At 45.1% G+C, this 12,883-nt stretch overlaps 1 protein-coding gene across 13 annotated transcripts in view; it reads left to right on the top strand.

Annotated features, from left to right (window-relative positions):
• SEMA6D (semaphorin 6D) overlaps positions 1-12,883 on the top strand; it is a 214,092-nt gene that overhangs the window by 180,116 nt on the left and 21,093 nt on the right. The window contains exon 1 of one of the 13 annotated variants that reach the window (XM_061347384.1): positions 4,692-4,768. The exons of 9 other annotated variants lie outside the window; for them this stretch is intronic. The gene's annotated coding sequence lies outside the window, so the exon portion shown is untranslated. Of the gene's footprint in view, positions 1-4,691; positions 4,769-4,933; positions 5,090-5,167; positions 5,296-9,002; positions 9,026-12,883 lie in introns of those variants that run through there. 3 more of the 13 variants (XM_061347378.1, XM_061347382.1, XM_061347381.1) reach the window with 3 other exon arrangements.

The raw sequence follows: 12,883 nt of genomic DNA, 5'->3' as shown, positions 1-12,883 counted from the left end.
ACTGTTAGCAGAAAATTATCACTACGCCTTCAAGTAACAGGCATACAACCTGAGATATCTACACGTCCCTCTAAATAAGGAGGCAGATTGGAAAGATATAAAAAAGAGAGAACAATGATGTTAAATGGAAGTTTTGACAGTCAGAAATACTTTTAAACCAACCCTTAATACAGTACCCAAGAAGATGGTAAAAGAAAGTGTTGAAATTGTTTTACATCTTGCTATACTTTACAAAATACTAATCGCTTAAAAGCTCCTCCTATAACTTTCTGACAACTGACAAGGGTGAAAAAGGGGTTTCACATCATTTAGAAAGTATGAGAAAAATATTTTCTTTCCTTTAGGCATTATAAAGAACTAGACTTATGCGCTACTTGAATTGGATGCTATTTACAAGGATAAAATGATGATGTCTTTTCTTAAACTTACCACTCTTTATACAGTACTTGACTTACAACCAATTATTTGCCTGTATCAACACAGCACAGGCTTGTTTTATTAGCAGCTTGCTATTTTTAGCCTATTGGTGTAAATCATGAGTGACAGTGTTCTGAAATGTCTCACTTCTAACTTGCGTTGATACTGACACAAGCTCAGAGAAGGAAAATGGTTGGCTCAGTTTTATTGCTTCGCCAGCCAAACACTGTGATTTTCACCTGTATTTCCCCAGGCAACAAGGTTTAGGGTGATTGAACAGGGATAGGATCTCAATGCACTCCAAGCAGATTAAGGACCCATCTTCTTGAGATCTAAATCATGGGGTATTGGGTGAATAAGCAGCTACAAATAGGGCAGTAACTACAGAAAGGGTTCATGGAGACTGGATGGTAAAGCAAGGAACAGTAGGCATCCATCTCACAGAGGTGAGCATTAGAAAACATGTAACTCTGCACTGTGCTTGCTAACAGTGGAATACCGTAATGAGCTATCCGCTTCAGCTTACATGGCTTTAAGCCTGTTCTGGTGATGGGCTGTGAAGCATTATAGCTTCAGCTTCCTAGTTTCTACAGTTTTGTTCTTAGAAATCCAAAGGAGAGACTTCTTCACCAATCAATAGGGATGAAAAGCCTGTTTTTCTTGGAAATTGTTCTACATTTATTCACATGCTGTACTGCCTGCCCTGCCCCGTGCAATGGCTCCCTGGCTAGTGACAAGGCACAAAGGCACATAAAACCAGAGCAGTATGAAAATAACTTTTCTAGATTGTTAATAGGAAGTAGTATTATCAGGCAGACTAATATTTACCCCTGCAATGGGAGCATTACTCGTTGAATAGCACCTCAAATTGTCCAACTAATTTTATCCGCTTGTAATAAATGAATTGTATTCTCTTTTATTATCAAACATAATTAAGTCAAGGTAAGTCATAACATCTGCACTTTGCAACTTAGATTGAAAGACAGCAAATGTAAAAACTGTGCATGTCTACTTAATCAGAAAATGTACTTCTGATCCTATCAATCACCTACCAGTTTCTCTGTACAGTGCCATGCAGTGGGCAGAGGCCTGTATGCACTGGTGAAATGTGGCGCTTTCTGGAGGAAAAAAAAAGGAGGGAGGAGGGAAATATTAAGCTAAAATATAACTTAGCTATAGTTTAGGCTATAACATCATCATATTCTGGCACTGCTGTGATTTGACCATCCTTCTGTAACTGACATTTGCTGTTTATATTGGAAATGACACAGCTTAAATGAATACGTCCTCAAAATGTAAGTTTCCCATTTCATTCAGAAGCCTTTGTGTCCCTGCCTTACTGTGCTGAGTCACTGATCCAGCTCTGGCTCAAGCAGAGGAAAGCCATCAATACCATTTTCTTCAGCACTTAGCATTTCCTAGGGATGCACCTGTGGAGCAAACTTTCCTGGGTGACAGTGCTCTGACGGTGGTTTCCCAAGTGCGCAAACTGCCCTGGACCATGTGCGCTGGCACTTTCTTACCAAATCACATGCTGAAATAGTGATTTCAAGGAATGCTTCTCCTTGCTGGAATCAGTTCAGCCTTGGTTATAAACCCAATGGAAGCATTCAAGCCGAATGAGATGTCTGGTTTAAACACATATTAGTTTAATATTATCTGTATTTAAATGAAGCAAAAACTCGATTTGTTGTTCTAACAGATGGTGGTTCTTTATATGTAAATCTTGAATATTTTGCTTACATTTTCAAATTCATGAATGAGTTGTTGCTTAAGTCTGTAAAACACTCAGAGGGTGAAAAGACCTTTAGGTAAGAGGAATAATCCATAAAATATACCTAGGAGATGGGTTGTAAGTGCTCTCATTACCGTCCCATACACAGGGACAGTCTCATTGGAGCCAGAGCAGGTCCTCTTGGGCTAACAGTCCATTTTATTGTGCCTCTGTACTTTCAGATTCTGCTGATGTGTTTCTTTTACAAATCAATCATTCTAGGAGTAATTAACATTTAAAAGCCAGATTTATTTTAATTCCATTAGTATTTTTTTGACAAGAAATGTGTTGGCAGAATCCAAAGGTTAAGAGTTACAAAGAAGAACAAGTTTTAGGATAAATGAAAGTTAAGGCCTAAAATAGCCTGACAATAGCCCATTAATCTGCACACTATTGACACAATAGTGGTCTGTTGTGTCAATGAGGATTTAAGAAGCTTTGTGGCACATGTTCCTGATAGTTTATCATATCAATAGAAGCCTGCATATATTTGTGTTTAAAAACCTGTGGCTGTGTAATTCCCTGACTGCGCACATATTTTAGGTGCACATACTTTAAATCCTTACATAAAGTGGTTTCTAGCCATGCAGCACATTTTGAAACTATAATAAACTACCATATTTAAGCATAGACACAAGATATTAGTCTCGGCTATACCAAAATCCGCTGAAATGCTGTACTTCAAACTGAAACCCTTTGCCCCAGAGGAATGTGATCTGATTCTGAACATTGTGTCATCTGCCTAATTGAAGCAGAAGGAAATTTAAACCATATTAATCTCTCATCCTGATATATGGAAGCCTTGAGACAGCTTGTGGCTGCGATGTATAGCGGGGAAGAAAGGTCCCTTCCCACAAGCAGCCCCTCTCTGGGCAGAGGGAAGCGTGCAGCCACAGCCCAAGCAGATGCCACAGGCTGAGTGCTTCCCATGCCCCCGCTGCAGGGATAACCAAGCAGCATTGCCGAGGAATTTCTACATGCCAGTCACAAAACGGATGTATTGAATGAAAAGATGGGTGCCTCTTCTGGGGCTGCAGTTCCTCCGGCTGGCACCGCCACCAGGCATTTAAAAACCCAAGAAGCAAATCCCACATTTTCACTGCACTGGCATGGGCAGCTTGCACCGAGGTACCCGCACCCTCCACAAATCCACACGGCAGCAGGGTTACTCCCAGTGTTTGACTCCCAGAGGAGAGGCCAAGAAGCTGTTCCCGGAACCAAACGAATCCTTCTCTCTGAGGGACTCCTGAGCTTTTTGTCCTCAGGTTGCAATTTGATTCCTAACCAAGCGAGCAGTCTCAAGCGCAGCATCTTCACGCACTCTGCAGATTTTGATGGTTTTCAGATAAGGGCTGTTCCTGAGAAACTACTGTCCTTGCACCTTGAACCAGGCAGCAGCTCCTGGGGTGCAACACAGCCGCGCTGTGTCTGCTGTGAGGAAGCCCATAATGATCTCGCCTTTAGCCTGTCACCACCAGGAAACATCAGAGGGAGACAGCCAAGGGACTGACTTGCCAAAAACGTCCAATTCCCATGGCTGAGGGATTCTGTTGGCACCATCTCTAAAGAGAATTTACTATGGGCCAAACCCTGGCGCCCTTGCTCAGATGAATCAGTTCTCAAGAGGCAATGCTCCCGCGGTGAGTGGCGCTGGTATGGGCTAAGAACCGGCCTGAGCAGCCCAAATTCCTGCTCGGGAGCACTGAATTGCAGGGCAGGAGTGACCTGCCCAGGGAGACAGGCAGTGCAGAGCTGAGGGACTGCATGTGACTGACAAGGGATGGCTCCCCAACAAAAATTCTGCTTGGAATTATTCCCACTTCCCATAAAACAAGCACGGATGATACAGTTTGGCGAGGAATCCTTTTTCTTGCAGGGGCATCCAAAATACTTCGTGGCACTTTAAGCCTTAATTAATTTATCTTTCATGTGAAGATAAATGAATTAGTGACAGCTATTTCCTGGACCTCATTTCTGGGATTAAACCTTTTGTTTCTGGACTATCTGGGGGGATGTTGGGCAGGCACTTAAAAGATGTCATTTCAAGGACACCCCTCACCACCACCACCACATGCGAAGTACTCGGCTGCAAAATTGATTCTTATTAGCCGGCAGAACTGCACTGCTCGCAATGACTTCGTCTTTCCAAGTAGAAAAGAACATTTCTCTATTAAGTAACGAAGGCGGCGCCGGTGACGAACAACCCAAACCGCCCCCCCGTGGCTTCGCCCCAGCGGTGTTACCTCCGCACCCGCGGAAGCGGGGAGGGCGCGGGGTAGGGGACGACTTTACCGCCGTGCTCCGGGAGGGGGAAAACTACGGGGGAAGTTTGCCCGAGCTCCGCGCCCGGTGCTGCCCGTGGCGGGGGAGGGAATGAAGGCGGGGGCCGGAGCGGTGCTGGTGGCCCCCGCCCCGCCGTGGTGCGGCGCAGCACGGGAGCTCCAATCCCTCCCGCGGGCCGCGCTGCGGGTGCGGTGCGAGCCGAGCGGGGGCCGCCGAAAAGTTGGCAGCGGCACGGTGCGGGCGCGGTGTTTGCTCGGAGGCGGAAGGCGGAGCGGGGCCGGGCGCGGCGGGACGGCGAGGGGCGGGCGGGAATAAGCACATTAAAGGGAGAAAAGGGGCGGGGCGGCCGGGAGGCGGGTTTTGCGGGGCGCGTCTCCCCGCGCTGGCTCGGCCCCGAGCGGAGCGCCGGGGATGGGGCTCCCGGCGGGGAACAGCGGGCGGAGGAGGCGGCCCCGCCGGCGGGCGGCGGCAGGTACGCGGGGCCGCGGCGGGTGCGCGGCGGCGCTGCCGAGCGAAGCTGGCGGCCGCGGTGGGAGCCAGCGCTGGCCCGAGAGTGGGGAGCCGAAGCGGAGCTGTTTGGTTTATACCCGAAGAAGCTGCCCCGGGGTACTTGGGGTGAGTTTGGGCTGGCGCTGGGTCGGGGGCTGAGCTGGCTCGGTCCTGGGGGTCGGCGGCGGTGCGGACGCTCAGCGAGGTGTGATTTACGGGCTCCACGGCAGGCGCCGGGCGCTGGGAGGCAGAGGGAGCTGTGTTTCAAGCTCCCCATCAATTATAGATAGAAACAAATACTCGAGTCGGTTCTGAATTACCCCTGTGCAGAGGTAGGGATCGCTCCGCTCCGTCCTCTCGCCTCCCGGTGACAACAATGCTCAGGTGTGGAGAGGGGAAACTTTATTTTAGAGGGGGAGGAGGAGGGCGTTTCAGCACCGCAGAAACAGATACAGCTGCTTTGAGGGAGTAATTAGAAAGGGTTTAAAGCCTTCTTTATTATTTATAAGCGCTGGATGGAAATGAAAGGTCACACAGATATTTCTAGGTGGATATTATGCCTGCGTTTTAAAGAGCTGTGGGGTTTTGTTGTGCTGTAGGTTTTTTTATGATTGTCATTGTGTGTTTCATCTTGCAAGTTGAAAAATGCTATTAAGTATGCTTTAGGTCGATGTATTGAAAATACTGTAGTTCCAGTGGCTATCCCCCTTGTTAGCATTAATACAGCCAGTCTCAAATTAAAGGGGGGGGGGGTGTTGCCAGTCTTTGAGTTGTTTCTTCTGGTCAAGACTGTCTATATCGCAGGCTTCTGTGAGTAATTTGAGCAAAAATCAGCCCTCAGTGTGTAGAGTCGTTTGTATTTATGTGTGTGTGGCTCAGAATACATTTACTTTTGAGCATAGCAGCAGCAATGATGGTTCATAATGCTCACATATGTGGCACTTGCTGTACAGATGGTATTGTAGCTTATCCGTGTACACACATGCTTCACACATAATGTGCAGGAATTACAGCAAACTTCCTCCAAAATACTGTTTGGTGCTCTGTAAACGTGTGGCATTTTTTCCCCTGATTATTTCCTTTGGCAAAAAAAATGTGTCTTTATTGGGATACGTTTGTGTTCTAAGTAGTTAGCCTGTCCTTAATAATGTTTATGAATTCACTTAAATATTATCTGACGGAACAGCTTTCTACTGTCTGAGAAGCTTTTACTGTTGGTCTATTGCTCCCACATACAAATACTTTCACAGAGAATTTTCTGAGGTGCTCTCCTTTCTCCAAGTCCAACAGGAAGCTCATTGTAAAGCTTTGCAATCACTTTTGTGGCAAAAGAGAATAGATGTTTTCCCTGCTTTATTCACACTATGAAATTCTGTGCACCTCTAAAGTCTGCTTAAGTTACTAGTCAGTAAATTAAGCTATATGTAATCATGTTTAATGTAGAAAGTGGCAGGCGTGTTTTGTTATGTTGGCAGATACTGTATAAACATTTACTCTAGCTTAGATAAATACAAATTGCCAGCTGAGTGCTCTGATTTCTATATCATCATGAGCTTCAACACTTTTTATATTAACTAATATAGAGCTCAGTTGTTTTAAAAACAGGAAGAGAAAGTTTGTAGTAGGAATTTATTAGCATTCTGAATTATGAAGCTCAGATTTGTCTTCAAAAGGACAGCCAAAGGAGTATAACCCAGAGGCTCTAAACAGGGTTATTTAACCAGCTTCTCACTTCCATCTGCACTTTTAGTTACAGTGAACAGCTACCTTCCTCATATCCTGCAGTCTGTCACTATCTGCTCTCCTCTATGGTAGAGATGCAACGAAGATAACATCATTTTCTAAACGTGCTTTGTGTGATGCAGGAGTGTGTGCCAGGAATACAGTGATGGCCCTGTCAAAGCTCTACAAACCAGCTGTGTGGCTGTGGGCTCCCCCAGCCTGTCGCGCCCTTTGAGCTGGACCATCCGAACGCTTCTACCTCCCCTGTATGGCTGGTCTGAGCTGATATTAGAGCAGGTACTTTAGCCCTTGGAGCCACTGTAACTTTGATGTAGGTTTATGAAGAACACACATTTAGATAGAATGCTTAATTATATATGCAATTAATTCTGACTAAATTGGTCTTTGATCTAATTGGTCCTGTCATAAGATGTGTGAAGGTAGAGAAACGTCATAGAAGCTCTCACTTCAAAGCGTACGTTAGGCATTTGTAATAACATATCTTCTTGCCTTGTCTTTTTGCAGTTGGTCTCGCACAGATTGCAGCTCTTGATTTCTATGCATTTTAAGTTCTTTTTAAAACATTGCACTTAACACAGGATTTGACATCCTCTGAAGCTGGCGAAGCCCAGTTAGCTAGCCAGAACCCATGCAGAAATGTTGAAGTGGTTCAGTTATGCTTCCTTCTGAAAAGAAAAAGAGAAATATGAAGTCAAGTGGAGATCATATGTGGATACGGTCAGTTTTCATCAAGTGTCATGACAGAAGCTGTTTCAGTTCTAGTCTGTAAGACAGAAGAAACAGTTACATCAACAGCTTCTGTGCATGCATAAGCTTATGTTGAGCTTGTTTACATTGCGGTCTCTGATATTTTTCAAGGAATACAGGGTGTTTGCTTTGCTTCCTGACCAGAGGAGGTGGCAGTAGATTTCATACCTGTGTGTTAAACATATCTGTAATTCCAGTTTGAGAAAATCATATGTCTATCCATTGGATGAAGTAGCAATTTGCTCCACAAGTAATTAAGAAAAGATGGAAGGCATTTTACTCGCATTGGGTATTACAAGCTATTTTCAGTCTTCGCAGCTCTGTATGTAATTAAAACAGTTCAAATGTTGCTTTCGTCAAAACTGCTGTTAGAACAGATGATCTCTTTCCTTACGCATCAGATAAGCTACTGAAGTTACTGTTAAAATCCATCTAAGCCATTTTATTAAGTTGTTCTGTGAATACCTGCCAGCCTCGAGTTCAGGCAAAAGTAGGTTCTGATTTGTTCCCATGTCACAAGGAAGAGGTGTGCAGCGGAAATCGTGTTGCTGCCCTTCCGACGCTGTTTTCCGGAGCTCTGTGTGTTGTCTGCTGTAGCCCCCTTTCTCTTGCCATTGCTCGACAGTAATTACAGTACAGCCAATATCAGAAGTTGATTCAGTTTATTCAAACAGGAAGACTGTTGAATTGTCCTGCTTCCAAAGTCAAATGTTTGTGTTAACCACAGAGATCAAATCTGTAGTGCACATATATAACACATGAGGAGTGTTTATTTCCCCAACTTTTCTATTCCATTCTGCTTTTGTTAACTAACCCAGATTAGCATTTTAACAACCCTGAAGTGAACTTCTGCCATTCTCCCTGCTTGGACAGTGTGTGTAGGCCATCCATCATCCTGTCCCTGGCCACAACAGGCTACTGGCTCCATAACCATTTGGAGCTACACAGAAACCATCCGACTGTGAACAGCACAGCTGGCTACAGCAATTTTTTCTTCCACGCCACTGGCAGCATTGTCTGGCTATGGTAACTAAAGTTAACATCCAGAACGTGAAGTTTCTTTAGTTCTGGCACCCCAGCCCCACTGCAGCTCAGTGGGCACACCTGCAAAATGGCTGCGAGGAGGAGGAGGAGGGAGGCCAGACTCCTTCTATGCAAGGCTCCAGTTTGGAGGCAGCAACCTGTTGTTTGGAGTGGGGTTACATTAACTCCATATGTACTGGAAAGGGAATAAGTTGCTAGTTGAGCCCTGTGCTGTTTCAGCTTTCAGATCCCGGTGTGCTTTGGGAGCCGCCAGCAAAAGAAACAGAACTTGCTGCTTTAACTTAGCCACGCAAACTGACAGGGAGCACAGAAAGAAATGGAGAGTTTCGGCTGTGTATTTCACACATTCTTGTAGAAGCCTTTTTAGTTCCACAACGGAAACCATGTGATTTCACAGGATCTGTGCCCAGACTCTAATACTTGCTACAGATGCTTTCCTTGGTTTGTTTTGCAGATCTATGAATGCAGTAGGAAAGAAGTTGTTGCAGGATTTATTGTTTTAATTCTGATGTGCGCTGTGGATGGCAGGTAGCCAGCAGGTGAACACGCTTGTGCCTCTGTGCTAATTCTATTTATTGAGATTTTTGCATAGTCTAACTAAATTGGCCTGGCATGGCTGTGCGTCATGTGTGAGCCACAGCCTTCTTGCTAGAAGAGAACTCTTGCTTTCAAGAGCAAAGGAGGTCAAGAGGTGTTGCCAGGCAGGGAGGGGCTGGATGGAAGTGGAGGAGCAGAGCAGTGGTGGCAAAGAGGAGGAGCAAGGAGTTCAAGCAAGCAACTGACATTTGTTCTGTCCAGAATGGTTACAAACCTTGTAAATGAAATCAGTCCCTGGACAGCTTTGATTTATATTCTTGCACAGCAGATTGGCCTTGGTCTGCCTGACCTTGGTAACATTACAGAGGTCGTATTTGCGCACAGATACTCTTGCAAAAAGCGTTGTTGTTGCTGTTATTTTTTTAACCGTTGCATGTAAGAGCCGAATTGCAGCCCAGGTTTCTAATTCAATAGGCACTGGAAAGGATGGAACAGAAAGGATGGATCCTGTTTCCCACAGTGGATGGTTTAAGAGAAGAGACAGCAGATGGGTACAGTCAGTCAGTGGCCTCTAGACGCAGGAGTCCGCGTTGGCCTGCATAATCAGCAGCCGTGTTAGCATGCAAGTGCCTAAACATAGCCGAGCTGCGTGTGTTGGGGAAAGGGGCACACATGCTTGTAGGCATCAGAGGCAAAGAAGAGCTTTGAAGAGGGCTTGGGATAAGAATGAGGAGTTAATTGGCAGATGCATGCTGGGGGGCTCTTCAAGTGCACGAGGGACAGCTGGGAAGCAAGCACAGAGGTGCTCGTTTGGAAAGGTAACAAGTGAGCAGTGGAGACCAGCATCACAGACTGGCTGCCCACCAGAGGTGGGAGTGAAACCTCACAAGAGATGAGAGGTAATCAGCCGGTCACTCAGCTCGGCTATTACTGCAATAATAGGCTTTTCTTGATGTGAGCCACATAGTTCATCTCTCTTGTGCCAAATGGTCATGACAGCTGGGTCTCTTGCTTTCCCAAGCAGCAGTAAGGTAAGCAGTAAGCTCACATCTCTGTTGGGTGGGACCTTCCTCAGAGCTTTATTGTGATACAAAACAAAAGGTATTGCCCTCCGATGCTGCTGCCATGCTTCCTAGGGATGTTTATAGCTGCTGGGGGTGGACAGGCAGTGGGGCAGCTACAGCACCAGCAGAAAGTGTTGCTGCTATTTCTGTGTCTGTATCATGACAGATGCACTTTGGGGTCAAAAGAAAATTCTCACGCTTGTATTTCAAGCCCTTGTCTAGATATCCCTCCACTTGGGTACTCCTTTCCCATGCTGTGTGAACACTTGTGTTCTGTCAGGCTGCCGAACCATCCTGGCTTGGGAGACTACAGAGAAGAAAAATGTGTATTTAACTTACAGAAGCCTTAGTGTGTAGTTAAGCCTAGAGTATTAAAATTTTAGATGGTGTCTGAACGTAGCTGCCTGTTAGTGTAATGGTAATTAAACAAAGAAAGGGCTGTAAACAGTCTGCATGTTCCCCCAGTGATGCAGCACACTTGTGTTAAATATCTGTGTCCTGCCTGGTGGGTCAGGGAGCTGCAGGGCCCTCTGGAAGCAACTTGAATCAGCCAAGCTGCAAGGCAGGAGAGGGCTCTTTGGCTTTCCAACAGTTGTCCAAGAGCCAGCATTGGCACCCCTCACAAATATAGCTCTTTTGTGTATTGCCACCTGGAGATGAGTGCTGAAGAGAAGGGTAAGGATAACAGAGGAAAAGCAGTGGTGTGAAAGCAGTGAACAGTGTGTGAACAATGTCCCCAGGTGTCTCATGAAAGGAGTAATAAGGGGAGGGGGGAATCATCTTGCAGAGATGAATGGTTTCTTTCAATTTGCAAACTTCGGCTCTCAGTGATGGTTTCTTTGACCCAGCACGTGTTTGTCAAAGATTGACGGTGAAAAGCAGGTAATGTTTTGCTCAGTAAATTGTATTTTCTTCATAAAATAAATGCTGTGTGGATATTTTTAGCATTATGTAGGTTTTTCTTCCTTAATGATAACTTCAGACAAAAATAATCAAATCCCATGCTTTGGGGATTAATTTGATTCCCTGCAAGGATATAGATAGGTTTGTTTTTTTTTCTACTTGTGTACCACTGTGCAGGTTTTACTGCAAGTGGATTATGGCTTTTCCTCCCCTTAAAGCATCAGGGTTTCATCCTTGCCAAAGATATAACAAGCACTGCTCATGAGTGAACAGTGGTCTTACATGGCAAACTGTGCCAACATAAAGCTAAATGTATCTGGTGCAGCTGTAGAGGAAAAATAGACCTGCAGACATACACAGTGTGGGGATCTGATATGATTATTTAATCACATTCTTACACTGGCCCAGTACTACTGGTGATAACACGAGGGTTTAGGAAACTGTGCAATTGTACTGTGGTTCTCGGGAGGCTGGTATGGAGGAGAGAATGGGACAAGCTGTAATGTAAAGCTGTACATCTTGTTCCCTGATTTGCCACAGATTTCCTTGTGACCTTGATTCAAGCACTTGCAGTCCATGTGTTACTGAGTTGAACTATTTTTTTACTTCTAAACATCTGATCCATGGCTTTTCTGTGGCTCGCTGGTTGAAATGCCAAAAGTATGGTGATGCACATGCTGCCCTGCCTTGCAGGGTGAATGTTATCAGGAGACGATGTAGGGAAGGGAGAGCTGATGTCTGACTGGTGGCTGGATGCTGGTCCACACAACTTTCTGGAATACGCAGACCAGTGTGGGCTCTGCAGGTTGCATTTGGCCTGTGGAAAGTGGGCAGATCTGTGGTGCAGCACGGGGACATGCCGAAGCTTGGGACCCAGAGCAGGATAGCCGGGATTTCACATTGCACCAATACTTCTTCCAACCCCAAAGTGGTAACAACATGGGTATAATTTACCTAACTGCATTTGCATCAGTTCAGTAACTTCAGCAGACTGAAGGATAAGGAATCAGCTGGATCAAATCCTTCACTAATACATCTGATGTTTAACTAAATTAAAGTTTCCACCACTACCCCAGTGCATGAAGCCAGCTGCTCCCAGAAGACCCTCAGGAGGGGCACCTCTCTCAAGGCATACATCTGCCCCTCCAACTGTCCCCAGGGTCTTGCAGCATGAGCACCAATGTTCTCTGTCCCCTGTGAGTATGCATATACATACATTTACAAATACACACTTGGAGACTACAAAGGCAGCAAATGTAATAATGTGATCCAACTGTTCAGTGCTAGGCTAGAAAGAAGTGTTTTTCTGCCATTATGTGAAAATTTAGCGTGACTGGAACAGAGTCTGCATTTGATTAGGCAATTTAAGAAATGTTAGAGACTTCATACTGTAGGGCAGTGCTGCAAAACAATTGCTCGGAACATGTTCTAAAATTGGTTTGCCTTCACCAGATTTCCATGTGTTTCTGCACGACATTGCAAATAAAAATATGAGCAGTCACGTGGCAAGCGACTACACTTCGGTATTATGGTAAATAAAAGCAGCAGTTTAAACAATTATTCCAAATCCTGAGTAGCCTTTGAGATGAAAGAACACAAAACTCTCCCTCTATTTACTTTTCAGCCTGGGAAAAACATTTCATAACACATCCTTTCACTGGCATAGTTAATCTTTAATGCTTAACAAGATAATAGTAATTGTTAACTTTGAGCTCAGGCTTCCTCCAGGTTTTCATGCCTGCATTTTGTACATGTAATTGATTGTGCCCAGGAAAGTGGCAGAGCACATGCTTTGCATATACAAGTAGGTGACTGGGTGGCCGGCTAGCAGATTTGTCTATGCAGAAAAACCAAGACTAGTTAAAAACGTGTTGTTTCACAG

The sequence above is a fragment of the Neopsephotus bourkii genome, unplaced genomic scaffold (assembly GCF_033783945.1).
Source record: "Neopsephotus bourkii isolate Nb327-2 ecotype Australia unplaced genomic scaffold, CSIRO-AGI_Nbou_v1 NB_318, whole genome shotgun sequence".
Classification (NCBI taxonomy): Eukaryota; Metazoa; Chordata; class Aves; order Psittaciformes; family Psittacidae; genus Neopsephotus; species Neopsephotus bourkii.
Note: the sequence above shows the minus strand (reverse complement) of the source record. Positions and strands in the feature narration are given on the sequence as shown.